The sequence below is a fragment of the Saccostrea echinata genome, unplaced genomic scaffold, assembly GCF_033153115.1.
Source record: "Saccostrea echinata isolate AGI-Se365-2 ecotype Australia unplaced genomic scaffold, CSIRO_AGI_Sech_v1 ptg000010l, whole genome shotgun sequence".
NCBI lineage: Eukaryota > Metazoa > Mollusca > Bivalvia > Ostreida > Ostreidae > Saccostrea > Saccostrea echinata.
Window position 1 is genome coordinate 8,998,623 of NW_026889759.1, and position 14,856 is coordinate 9,013,478.

A 14,856-nucleotide genomic window follows, 5' to 3' on the forward strand; every position below is an offset into this window, starting at 1 on the left:
CAACATGCTGATGCAGTTGAAAGGCTTATATCAGTATGTATTTACTTTTAGCATATGAAGTTTGATAAAAATATCATAAATGGTTTATTTAAAATGTAGATAAACACTAATTTAAAAAAGTGAGGTCAAGGTCAAAGGAAAAGTCAAGGTCAAAAAGTTGATGCAATTGATAGCTCTCAGCAGTATATATCAGCATATGAAGTTTGATAAATATATCTTGAATTGTTTATTCAAAACTGATCTAGACACTAATTTAAGAAAAGTAAAGTCAAGGTCAAAGGAAAAGTCAAGGTCAAAAAGGCTGATGCAGTTGAAAAGCTTACATCAGTATGTATCAGCATATGATGTTTTATTAAAGTCGGACATGACAAACACTATATGCCTCGGCCATATTCATGGCAGGGCATAAAAAACTTGAATCTACACTGTATGAGGATGTTTCCATATCAAAATGACTAACAAGCAAATTCAAAGAATTGTGGTCCCCTGCTTTCCATGTCCTTGTGGATGGGATGCCATTATTTATGACATATTGTTTCAAATATGCACGCCCTATCATATGTCATTCAAAAGTAATCACCAAAGTTAAAATTTTTAAAAATTAGGTAAAACATCAAGGTCAAGGGGTAAAAAAATCATAGCATGCTTGGAAACATCTTGTTACAGGTAATGTACATGTCAAATATAAAAGTACTATCTCTTCTCAATCAAAAGTTATAAGAAAATATAACATTTTTGAAAAGTAGGTTAAACTTCAAGGTCAAAGTCACAGAGTCAAAAGTCATGATACATTTAGAACGGTCTTGTCACAGGTAATATACATGTATAATATGAATTCAACGCCCTATCTTTTCTCTTTCAAAATGATCAATTTAAAATAATGTTAAATATTTTGAAAAGTAGGTCAAACTTCAAGGTCAAGGTCATGGGTTCAAAAATCATGGTATGTTTAGAAAGTTCTTGTAGGTAATGTACATGTGAAATATGAAAGCCCTATCTCTTATTATTCAGAAGTTATGACCAAGGTTAAATTTATTGTGACAGACAGACAGACTGACAAATGGACAGACTGACAAACAAATGAGATTTAATGTCCCCTAGGTCCCTTTTGCAAAAACGGATGACAATAATGCCCTTGCTGTTCATGAGAAGAAGATTTATGATGGAAAAAATCCCCTGCATTTTTCTATGTAAATCATTGGATCCCCATATGTGGCCCCACCCTACCCCAGTAGGTCATAATTTGAACAAATTTGAAGCTACACTAAGTCCATGTAAAGAAAGTTTCAACTTTTTGGGCCCAGTCAGTGGTTCTTGATAAGACTTTTTTAAAATGATACCACCAAATTTTCACTAATTCTTGATTATCCCCCCTTGAAAGAGGGTGTGACCCTTCACTTGAAGAAACTTGAATCCCCTTTACCCGAAGATGCTTTGTGGCAGGGTTAATTGAAATTGGCCCAGCGGTTCTAGTGAAGAAGACAAAAATGTGAAAAGTTTACAGGCGGAGAGATGGATGACAAACAAAATGTGATCAGAAAACCAGAAAAACTCAAGTGAGCTAAAAACTGATGATCACAAGTACTTGGAAAGAGTTACAGTATTTGAAAAGCAGTTTTTATCATGCATTGTTTTCAGAAGCTGAAAAGGTATGACTTGTATCCATGTTGAAAAAACTTCACATTTCAGAAAACAGTATGATTAAAAATAGTTAATCAAGGTGCTTTGAGTAGCAAAATAAGCTAAACTGGTATAGCTAATTCAACCACAGAGGTTAGTCAATTTTCAAATGCACAACCTTAATTTTCAACTCTTAATCATTCTTAAAATATTTATATCATCATTTCTGATTCAAGGGAGAACTAGAGATATGATCAGAAGTATATCCGTTGACTAATAAACATGTACATGTATATTGTGTTTTTTAAGTCATTAATGTTTGTTTGTTGTTAAATGTCCCTCTTGGGAATTTTTCACTCATACGGAGACAACACCACTTAAAAATAATGAAGACGTACAAGTCGGATTTGAGGTTAACATTCATTTTAGGAGTTTTCAACAATTAAGACGTAAAGAGATAACTCCTTCCCCTCGCCCCTTCCCCTTCCCAGACCCCTGTTTGTTCATGTATGCAAACTAGTCTAATACTTTGGTTTGCCATAAAAAAAATGTGAATATATACAAATAGTTTAATGGTTCATCTCTTTGAATGATTTTCATTCCTAATTCTAGGAGGGTACATGGGTTGACCCAAATTCATGAATGAAATGTCAAGTAATCTTATCATTGATGTACTTTTATTTAATTTGATGTAGCCATATTATGAACATTTCCAGTTCATTAAGAGAGTGGGGATGACCTCCAGGGGTTCATAACCTTAAACCATTAAATGTACATAACATAATAACACAAGAAACATAATTATGTATAGTCAAATGGAAAAGTTTTCTACTATTTAGGAGTCACATTGTCATTTGTCATTTCAGGGACAGGGAGTGGCTAGGGAGATTGGACCCCCCCCCCCCCCTGGAATTTGCAGAGTTATTTAAATAGGACTATATACTGATTTACAGAAGCAAATAAAAATGACAGATGCCCTCCCCCTTTAAAAACATGGACCCCACCATCATTGTTTTTATTTTGTTTGTTTGTTTTTCTTTTTTTGCTCCTCAGGAAATTCTGGGCTGGAATTTTTTTTTACTGGGGTGTGGACCCCCCCTCCCCCACCCCCCCCCCTTCCCCCGGAAAAAAATTCCTGGATCTGTGCCTGTAACTGAATGTAATGTCGACAACGGGAGATAACTCTTCAGAATGTGAAATTCGTCTATTGTGGCATCCGATGATCCACTCTTACATTCAGTGTCTGAGAGAGAAACGAACGACAACTCTGCATAGGAGATTGCCGATGATCTTTGATCCTTTTTAAACTTTAACCTAACCATTTGCATTTCAGTTTATTTTACCCCAATCTATACTTAAACTTGTACTTACCGACTGTCATAGGTCCTGTCAACTTCATGAAATATAATCCAATTAAAACACAAAATGAATTAATTTCCACTGATATACATGTAACAATGCACCATGTGCAATCTAAAGATGATAATGGTAAAACTAGTACTAGTACTGGTAGGGTGACGCAAGCCAATGTGATGTAGAAATTTTCAAAAAGGTGTTCACATACAGGTACAGTACAAGAACAAATTTTAAATTATCATAACAAACGATGTTTTAACATAACTTTGCCATCTAGGCCTATTTCCAAAAACAGGCAAATTGTGTGTTTGTGTGTTGGGGGGGGGGGGGGGTGACAAAATTGATTGGGTATGGCTTTTCAAGGTTTTTGCCTAATCAAATACTAAAAAAAGTTTGCACACTTTGATAAATTCATCAAAAACGCTTTGTACTAAAATAATATTATTTGTTGTTGAGAAAATAAATTTAAAAAGTTCCACTATGGGCCAAAAATTTATATCCCCCCCCCTTTTTTTATCAAAACCTAATTTACATCATTAATTAATTTCTGTTATTTCAGACTGGTAATGAATTAAGTATATGAAATGCGTATAAGAGGTTCATGGGTCACATGGTCACCTGAGCATTTTATGCTCGATTTGACGAATACATGTACTAGCTGTGTAAATTATAGAATTATTTGGACTTTTTCCTTGGTAAGCCCAATATGAAGGAGTGTGCATTTAGAGGCAAACATCTTAGTGCGGGTATTACTGTCTCATGACAGCATCTAGTTGCCCTTTGTTTGAAGTTCATATCAATCTAAAGCTATACATGGTGTATCTGAGCTAAAAAATAATAATACGAGAATAAGTGTAGATATACACGCGAAATATATTATTTACGTTCCAAATAAAAAATTCACCAATTTGTAACTTGATTTACCTTACATTTCTATAATTAAATTTACTTTAAACTTTGTCTTATCTAAATGTGAGTTGGTAAATAAATCGGTTATTGTTTTAAATTTTTAATATCTGAAATGCGATTGATTGAAATTGTGTAATTTACAGGAAAGTCCTATCTTTATATAAAGTAATAAAACAAATAGAAAGATCTTTTTAATTTTTGTTACCTGAACTTATAAAAAAAATATGCCATATATGACTTTAAAAAATGAAACAGAAAGTATAATCTTTAATACATAAAATAAAAATGATTAAAATACCTCCCATGCTTAAAAGCTCAAATATTCAGACAAGCACTGATTAAAATACTTTCCTCATTTTCTAAGCTTAATTAAATAACTGACCTTAAAAAAATCTTTATACCGGGGGTTTGTAAATAAAAAGAACTGTCAAAACGAAGAAATCACATATACATACAAAGACATACAATCTTAGCTTTTCCCCCCTAAGATCATGAATATGAATGTAACAGAATTAACTTGGTTAATTTCTAAGTAAACTGCTGCTGATGTCATGAGTAATCCTTTGATTTCTAAAGTCATAATTCCCTACTAAAGTCTTTTCTCTCGCAAACAATTCCAATATAAAAGGAAATTAGAATTATTTTGTTATGTTTTCACATCACATCCCATGCAATTACCAATTATAACTGTATTTCCATCACAATGAGTTTAATTAACACTGTAAATCCAGCAAGAATTTTTTTACACTTAATTATCTCTGGTCTTTGTTCAGCTTTGTTGATATGCATGCATGTGGCAAGAACTTGAATGGAAAGTCCAGCAGGTTTCTAGTTTGTGCCTGATCTCTGCATGTCAGAAATCATTCCATTTACATCTCTTGTTTTGGTGGTGGCTGGTATCTAGCAGGTGAATGTTACATACACATCCATAAAGGTCAGATGAAGCTTGTTGATAATGTACTCAACACTATAACTGTCCATTTAATTCTGTGAGTTTAGCTATTTAGTGTGTCCAATTTGAAATTTTCACAAGTGATGTATAGATCCTCCTTGCCCTGACTTCAAGTTTTTGGATCAGTAGCTCGATCCATCCTGAGAAGATTCTCAATAGATGGCAACCTAATTAGTTTCCTCTGCTAATTTTCTGTAAATGAAAAAAGTATAAAATTTTAAGACGATAAAAAAAAATTCAAAGAAATTTTCTATTACTTATCTATCTCTCATATACTTGTGCATTAAGGACTATTTTTGCTCAAAAGGGCTGAAAAATAGGGGATAAATAGGGGATAAGTCTGCCTTGCAGATTTTAGAATTGAAGGCTAAATTTCCAGTCAAAATCATCTACTGTATCATAGATTAACTAAGACAGTCATGCACACCCAAGTTCTTCCAGAGTTTCTAAGACCATGTCAACTTAAGCCTGTACTGTGACATTGGGTGACAAAAATTTTAGTTTGGAGAAAACTCAGTAAACATTATCATATTCATGTAGCTTGTCTCTTAGACCTTCTGGAGTGAAGAATTAAGATAAGGGCATGGGGATATGATTTTTTAAATTATTGTTGAGTAAGTAGCTGTTCATTATCATAAGGCAAACACTTAGCCTGCTAGATGTACATGAGTCAAGATTTTCAAAAAAAAATTCAATACATGACCAGCTTAGCCCCATCCTAGGGCCAGAACCATGGACTAGATGCCATGAATTAATTAATTATAATTACTCTGGCCCCTCCCTGAAGGCAGAATCTGTGCCCCGAGGGTCATAAAAAACATTATTTTGCTAGAGGGTTTCAAGCTCTTTCTAACCATGCACTGTTTTCTTCCAAATTTGCTAAATAGGAGTTTCTGAGATTATGTACATTTTCACCAATATATGGCCATTTTGACCCTACCTAGAAGCAAAATCCATCTTGAGGGTTGTTAAATATGTAATACTTTGATAACGGGTTTCATGCTCACCTTAATCATGATGGATTCAGTTTTCCCTTAAAATGTGCAGCAGAAGAGAAGAGTTTCTAAAATCATGTACATCTTCATTAAATAACATTCTGGCCCTGCCCTAGGAGTCAAGAATTTTTTGTATTGGTAGAGGCATAATGCTTTTCCTTACCAAGCATTCAGTTTTCCTTCAAGATTTGTAGTAGTAGAGGTTTTTTTTTTTAAATTTAATTGTCTTTTTAGCAATTTTTGCCCCTTCCCTGAGGTCCCAGAAAACAACTTTGCTGTAAACTTGACTTCATTATAAGCATGTTTGCTATGTTTGTTTTACTAAATTGATTGTTAATGGACAACAGACAATGCATAAAGCATAGGTGGATAGACAAAAATCAATGATAATATGTCACCTGAGAGACTAAGTGACCTAAAAAAGTCTCAGTGAAATGTGTATAGCTTGCCCCTTACCATCACTTCCTGGCCAGGCTGCAGTCCATCCTTACTCTCTGCACTCGACAAGTTGATGTATATTTGTCTGCTCTTAAAAACAATATTGATGCCAGATTGCCTGTAAAGAAACAATCTGGAGTGGTCATCAAAAATATTACAACAAATGAAAAAGCTAATATAATCTCACAAAGTAGTGGGAGTTTGTAGAGCTTCTGTCTTACCTTCACTTGAGGTCAGGCCCAAGTTGATCCCTTTGGATTCTTGTGAAATCATAATGGCCTGCTCCTGGAAACAGGATCAATGCCAGCATAACCCCCTCTCTGTTAACAAAAAACAAAAAAAAAAACTAGAGGTACTGTGAGCACAGAGCTAACAAAATGATACCCCCAGCTCCCATAGGAGCATAGTGGCAAAGATCATCTTTTGTTATGGAAAACTCAAAATATCTGTCCAATCGAAATGTAAAATGAGAGATGCAAAATGGCTATATAATAAAGATTATGCGCAAGTTTCATTAAATTTTATTCAGTTGTATAGGAGGACTTGTAGATAATTGGTACCCCCAATATGATAGAAAGAATGGCAGTGTCCATGCATTGCTATGGGAAACCCCAAATATCTGTCCAATGGAAATGTAAAATAGGAGGTGCACAATGGCACTATGTAATGAAGATACTATGAAAGTCCGATTAAATTTTATTCAGTGGGATAGGAGGAGTTGCAGATAAGAGATGGGTACCCCTATGTGTTACAGATGTATGGACAGATGGAAGGATGTATGGATGGACATTACCATCACTATATTCCCCCCATTTCCAAGTGGGGGGTACAAAAAACATGAGGTACTGTGAGAAAGCTCACAAAATAATACCCCCTCCTTCCCCAACGGCATTTTTTTTAAGTGCCCATTCAAGCTTTGCAAATGTGACCTTGAACTTGCAAAAAAAAAACCTTGGTTAAAAAAAATTACAAATCCTCTTGTCATAAGTAATATTTTAGTGAAATCTGGACATGCAATGCTTCTCCGTTAGAAAATTATAGACCTGTCAAAAAAAGCTAGGTTCACTTTATCCATAAAATGGCACTGCCCATGTACTAATTAATTGTCCCATTTCAAACATCAAAATAAAGTAGAGACTTAGCACTTTCATTTCCTATAAAAAAGTTTCCTCTTAGAGTCAAGGTATTAAAAAACAGTCTTTGTGAAAATCCAGCATTATTGAATTTTGCAGATAACAGGTGTAATTGAGTACCTCCAGCAAAGAACTGAATTATGAGTCCACCCCTGGAGCCAAAAAAATAAAACACATTTTATAATCTTCAGAAAGTTCTTTCATTATATAATTGCACATTTTGGATTAGGGGTTGTGCTCTATGCTAAATATTGAAAAACAGCTTAAACTTTTGGCCATTTTTAAAGAATTTTTCAGGATTTCAGGATTGAATATGATGTAACTTTCTCGCTAGTCCATGTTTTATGACATTATGAATTATGACATTATGGCATAATACATGGACTAGCGAGAAAATTACGACACTTTTAATAGAAATGCAGTCACCAAGTGTCCAAGTGAAATTTACTGTATTTTGAACTAAAACTGAGAAGTTTTGATTTTTCATAGATTCACAGGGTCAAAAAAGCCCTAAGTGAACCATGTTCTTTCACACTATTTATATCAGTCACCTTGAACTTGCCTCAATTACCTCGAGTCAAGGTCATGACACACCCTCTGGTTAAAGGCAATCTCTGTACCAAGTATGAGCTTCCAATGATTTTCCATTACAAAGTTATAACCCTTACAAGATTGCATGGACAGACAGACAGATTAACAAGGTGATTCCTATAACCAACTACCCTCAACTTTGTTTGCATGGGTATAAAAACACTAGGAATTCAACAAATGAGAAAGAGCCATAAAATCTAACATACATATTGAAAGAACTAGAGCTTGTGTCTTACCGTCAATTTCAAATTAGGCAGCAGTTGATCCTTACTCTCCATAGTCTTGTTGAAGCATGACGGTCTGTTCTTATGCATTGCTTCTTATACAAGAATACTTTGTGCCTAGTTTGATTGAAATTGGCCCTGTGGTTCTGGAAAAGAAGATAAAATTATGAAAAGTTTACAACAATGCCATTGATGATTGAGAACAGACAACTTTTGATCAGAAAAGCTCACTTTGGCTCTGGTAATCTAAATAAGGAATTAGTATAGTAAAGATGTTCAGACTTGAATCTGACAAAACATGGAGTTGTACATTGCAGTGGAATAGAGGTTTGCTTTACCATTCAACTGATAAACAGAAAGTCAGGAGGTCAAGGTAGCACCCTACCTGCTTTAATCAAGTTACAAGGGAAAACAGAGATCCAAAAGTACAAGAACCAAGACATCAAAGACAGAGCACCGAGACTTCATATCAAGTGAGAAAAAGTTAGAGTGCAAAGAGCAAGTCAAGTTTGTAAAGTGCAACAAAAGAAGCTTGCTACCTACCACTTTGACCAATGAGGGCTACTGGACAAAGCTCAGCAGTGGACTCCCTTTTCTTCTGTTGGACGCCCTTGGTCCTCTTGTGCCATCCCCCATCTGAGTCTTTTTGGTTGTGAAGCAATATGTATGGCATATTGAACTGTCTTGTCTGTATGTCCTGTCTTATCTGTCCATCACAAAAAATATTAAAGTTTTCAATTAATAGAAGTTATAACCAAGATTAAAGTTTTTTAAAACTGCACCAAACTTCAAGGTCATGAGGTCAAATATCATGATACAATTTAAAAGGTCATGTCCTAAGTAATGCACATGTGGAAAAACATAGGTAATCAAAGATTACAGAGCTCATCTCAATTAATGTTATCTTTAAGTAAGGAAAAGTCCCATTCTAAACTAATAATCTAGTAGTGTGCATCTCTTGATGTAACATTTATGCAATTTTGGTCTGATAGGGCTTGCAGTTACTTGGGAATGGGCTTGTTCTAGAAACTTTATACTAGTCACTCATCCAAAAAAGGTAGGTCAAATCCAGCATCTGAAGCAAGTTTGAGAGTGTTCATCCCTTGATGCATCACCCATGCAAGTTTGGTTTAGGTAGGACTAAAAGTTATACTGAAATGAGTCTGCTCTAAAAACTTTAAACTTGTCACTCATCTAGAAAATTTAGGTCAAATCCAACATCTGAAGCAACTTTGTGCATGCATCTCTTGATGCATCATCCAAGCAAGTCTGGTTTATATAGGCATTGTATTTTCTTGCTAATGGGCCTGCTCCAAAAACTTTAAACTGGTCACTCACATGGAAAATGCAGATCAGATCCAGCATCCAAAGCAAGCCTGGTAGCGTGTATCCTTAAATATTCTTGGTATTGGACCTACACCGAAAACTTAAGCCTGGTCACTTATCTGGAAAATGTAGGTCAAATTCGGTGTCCAAAGCAACTCTGAAAGTGTGCAGCAATAAATTATCTTCAACGCAAAGTTGCTTAGAATAAGGTTTATAGTCACTTTAGTATGAACCTGCTCCAAAAGCTTTGTCACTCATCCAGAAATTGGAGGTCAAATCCATCATTTGAAGCAAGTTGTGTGCATGCTTAGATGTATCATCCATACAAGTTTGGACAATATAGAGCTAATAGTTACTTTAGAATGAAACTGCTCCAAAAACTTTAACCTGGTTACTAATCTGGAGTATGTAGGTCAGATCTATCATCCAAAGCAAGTCTGGTAGTGTGTATCCTTAAAAGTATCATCCATGAAAGTTTGGTCAACATAGGACTTGAATGTACTTCAGAATGAACCTGCTCCAAAAACTTTAACCTGGTCACTCATCTAGAAAATATAGGTCGGATTAAGCATCTGAAGCAGGTCTTGTGCATCATTACAAGCATCATTCATGCAAGTTTGGTCAATATAGGGCTTTTGAAATATGAAAGACCTGTCTTTCTTAAATCAAAAGTTATGGCCAAGAATAAAGTTTATGTGAAAGATGAACACACTACCTGACTGAAAGACTGGGAGACTGCCAGATGAATGTCCCTGCTTTCATGAAAGAGGGGGAAGAAAATAATAAAAGTTCAAAGAGCAAGTCAAGTTTGAAATGTGATCTTGATACATACACATTGACCAATTTGGGATGCAGGACATAGCTGGACAATGGACAGGTCTTCATCTGTTGACTGCCTTTGGTCCTAATGTGTCGTCCATCATCCGAGCTCCTGAAAATATACAACTGAGAGAAGATTAGTAATAATTCAAAACAATGCAAAAAATCTCAGAAATTCACATAAACATAATCATTACAACAAAATTAGTTCAAAAATAAGTTAGCAAACAAAGACAGTTAGATTAAGAAAAGGGGAAGGATGGGGGGGGGGGGGGAAGGGGGATGGTTAGTTATGTTAGAGTAGGGAGGGAATAAGAGATAGAAAAGAGACAGAAAAGAATAAATCAGAATGCTTCTCTATCAGGCTCCCTTGCTTCCAAAGATGTTCCTCAAGCTGCTCCCTGTGAAGGGCTCCACTGCACTGCGTCCTGCCAATTGAAAATCAAGAGGTCAAGGTCAACATCAATTGGCTAGGAAAACCTCAGGAAAGGGTGCAAGAAGTAGAGTCTGAATCTTACTGTGCAATTTGCTGATGGCTGCAGTTGAATGGCAGATGGATCCCTTCTCACTAAGGGATCCTGGGCAGCCTAAATCCTCTTCTCCTAAAAAGCAAAACCAAGACATCAAAGTAGGAACACCACAGACTTCATATCAAGTGAGAAAGAGTAATCAATATCATGAAAGTGAAAAGCAAGTCTAGTTTGAAATGTGCAACAAAAGAAGCTTGATACATACCACATTGACCAATGTGGTATGCAGGACATAGCTGGGCAATGGACTCTTTTTCCTCTCTTGGTTGACCTTGGTCCTCCTGTGTCATTCTTCATCTGAGCTCCTGAAAATATACAACTCGCATATAATTCATAATTGAAAACAATACAATACCCCATACTTTCCTTGAAAGCAGGGGATAAAAATATGAATGATATAAACACAGTTGTGCAAATTTTGGAAGGTTCAAGTGTTTTTTAGATCATTTTAACAAAGCATGGTCTCTCGGTTTACTTGTTTTGACTGCATCATTTTCATTTAACCTACAGGTGTTTTGTCTATGAACCTCTCCCTGACTCGATGCTCATAATAAAGTGCTTCAGTTTCCACTGATGCCATATTTGAAAAAAATGCTTAAAATGCATACTGTATGTTAGCTCTGCTTGTTATTACCTACATAAATTTATGCAAGTTAATGCCTAGCTATAAAATTTTCTATTTCCTATACAAAAACAGAAGTTTATGCCCTTGAAGACCAATGTCACCATACCCATGGCCAATATTTTTTGACCCTGACAAATTGTCCTTGAATCAATACAATAGGCTCAGGGTGACTGTGAATATTGGTAAAGGGTTGGTATATTACACAGTTTAAATGCTACATGTCAAAGAGAAAAGAATATTTTAAAGGACCTAATACATGTACTTTCAATAAATGACTATCTTATTTAGTAGGGATGGGATGATCCACTGGTGTACCAATGCACTGTGATTTTTACTTTCACAATCTATGGATCAATACACTTAACCTTATCATGATGATACCTGACCTTAAGTTTTCTAATTTCCCAAAAATGTCCTAGTGTCATAATTTAATATTTAATCCTCTGCACTAGATATGAAAGTACACATGTATCAAAAATGATGGCAGACCAAAGTAAATAAGTGACCTTGTAATGTTTGAGTTGAATTAATGAAATTGTGTTTTAAAAAAAGATAACACATGGTAATTTGAAACTTTTGAGACACTTGATTGAAGCATAATGGATACACAACATGTATTAACATGCAGACCATCATCATCTGGTGTCACCCACCCATTTCATTTTCACCTTGTAGCATGACTTGTGTTTATCAGTTTATACTGACTGTGAGTTCGAAAAAGTTAAGGTTGATGAGTTGCAGTCATGAACATTAAGTGCACAATTATGCCTTACAGAATTAAAGTTTTCAAAATATTTCATTGACTGTCCAAGGGATACAGCAATGAAAGCAAATGTTGGAATGTTTATAGCTAAATACTGTGAATTTTCTGTGAGTTCATTATAGACTTAAGTTGGACCCAATATATTCTTTGCCTACTAGAAAACTTTTTAGATAAAGTTATTCAATAGTTCATTCAAAAGTAAACTAAAGTGGTATTTCACTGATTTATTTTGAATATTGAATAAATTTGAAACCAGATTTTCTAGTGTTTATTGACTTCCAAAGTATCGTGATATGTTTCGTATCTTGTCTTAGGTATCTTGATTCTGATCAAATTGGCTACGGTCAGTATCATCCCAGCCCTATTAATTAGTCCAACCTAGAGCCAAAACTACTGGGGGCTATGAATTTCACAATTTTGGTAGAGGGCTAAGTGCTATTATAGTCATGCCATAATCATCATCATCTTCTTTAGTTAGTTTCTTTTCTTTTCTCTTAATATCGACATGTTGTTACTATCAATTTTGAATTTCTTCTTGTGTATATAATTCTTTACTTGTATGCCCTGAGGGGCCCCAAATTGGAATCAATAAATCTTATCTTATAGTCATGCCAACATTTCCACTATTTTATTTCCAACAGTAAAATATATTGCATTTTCAATACATGGTAAAATTGGGTTCATCCTGGACATTGTGCCATAACCCCCGAGTCGTTAATTTCACAATTTTTATAGAGGGTTCATTGCTATCATAACCATGCCAACATTTTTGCTCTTTGTTGTCAAGCGGTAAGGACTTTTTTTATATAACACATTTTCAATATATAATATTATTATGCATTTTCGATTTTTTATTTTAATGTATTTAGACTGACGTTGGATTCACACAATACACAAATCACACCATCCTGAAACCGAGCGCTTATGATTTTCACTACATTATCCATTTTGTAATGTACTACAGATTCACAGTTCAAAAATACTATGTCGAAACACCTTTTCAATACATTATCTTACTGTTATAAAATACTTCAACAAGTGTTGTCTGTATGTCTGATCATGCTGACGTACGCCATGTGTAGAATTTGCTGTTCGCGCCACTTGTCACTATTTTAAACGCAGTTACATGTATTTCGACCCCGATGCAAATTTTACCTCGGAATTTGTTTGTTTGTTTGTTGTTTAACGTCCCTCTCGAGAATTTTTCACTCATATGGAGACGCCACCACTTGCCGGTGGAGAGCCGCAAATCTTGTCCTATGCTCGGCACTTACGGCCATTGAGCAGTGAGGGGTCTTTTTCGTGCCAACACCTACTGCCACACGGGACCTCGGTTTATACGGTCTCATCCGAAGGACCGGTCTCCACGTCCCACAGTGGGATTCGAACCCGCGACGTAAGGATCAACTCCTTACCTCGCGACTCTAGAGCAGACGCTCTAACCACTGCGCCACGCGGGCGACACATAAAAAATGTCAATCCCCTTCCCGTTCAATTATAGTCAAATTCAGCAATCTAGAATCTATTCCATCTCTAAACAGGATTTTTAAAATCTATCTAGCTATGTAGATTTTTTTTTCAGTTCGGAAAGTGAGGCCATTCTAATTTCTTTCCGAGGCAATAACAGTTGAGGAGGAAAGCCAGTGGTGTGTTCGAATTACAGCTTCAGAGGTGGATCCAAGAGGGTGCATAACTGAATGGATATGTTATGAAATGTGGATATAACACCAACGAATGCAAAGATAACGTCGACCCCGCTTATGCTGAAGAATGGACAAGTTTCGGACAGCTGAGTGTTATGCTACTATCATTGTTTAAGGGAAAATGACAATGTACGAGATATGGGGAATGAAGTGCAAAAAAATCCCATAGGTTCAGCAGTTTAATAAACATGTTTTAAACTGTTTGAATCCGTTTACACTGGGTGCAACAACTTTTGGCAGGCAAGTTTACGACCCTCTATACACTAACGGAATTTTTTTTCTGAACATTGAGAAAATTATACTGTGTTAAGGTGTATATACTGGGCTTATCTATTACATTTTCAAGATAGGGTAGCTAGCTTGCATTTACCTCCAGTATAAATGTGCAAAGAAAATGAAATAATGATGAACAGAAATCACAGTGGGCAAGATACATGCAAATGAAATGTTCAGTCTATTTATCTTGGCTTATGAAAGTCTAATGAATGCTTGATTTGATCACAAATTAAGTAATAAACTGTACATTTCAATTTATTTTATTTTAGATCAAGGGGCAGATTACTCTATCTGCATAAAAATTCTAAAAAAAAAACTTTTTTGTGTGTAGTGTATAGAGGGCTCTTAAATTTTTATATAACCTGTAAGATTGATATTATATTATTGTCCAAATTTATCCGGATCAATTTATTTATCCAATTTTGTCAGAATATGAATTTTCAATCTTGACGTGTGAACCCGCCATATTTGCACGATTTTTCGATGTTTACCCAAAGCTGTAGTGAGTTTGAGCTGTTTTACCTTAGATTTTTGGATGAGTTGGAAAATAATCACGGTAATTACCTTTTTTATGGTTGTATAAATGCAGTGTTAAC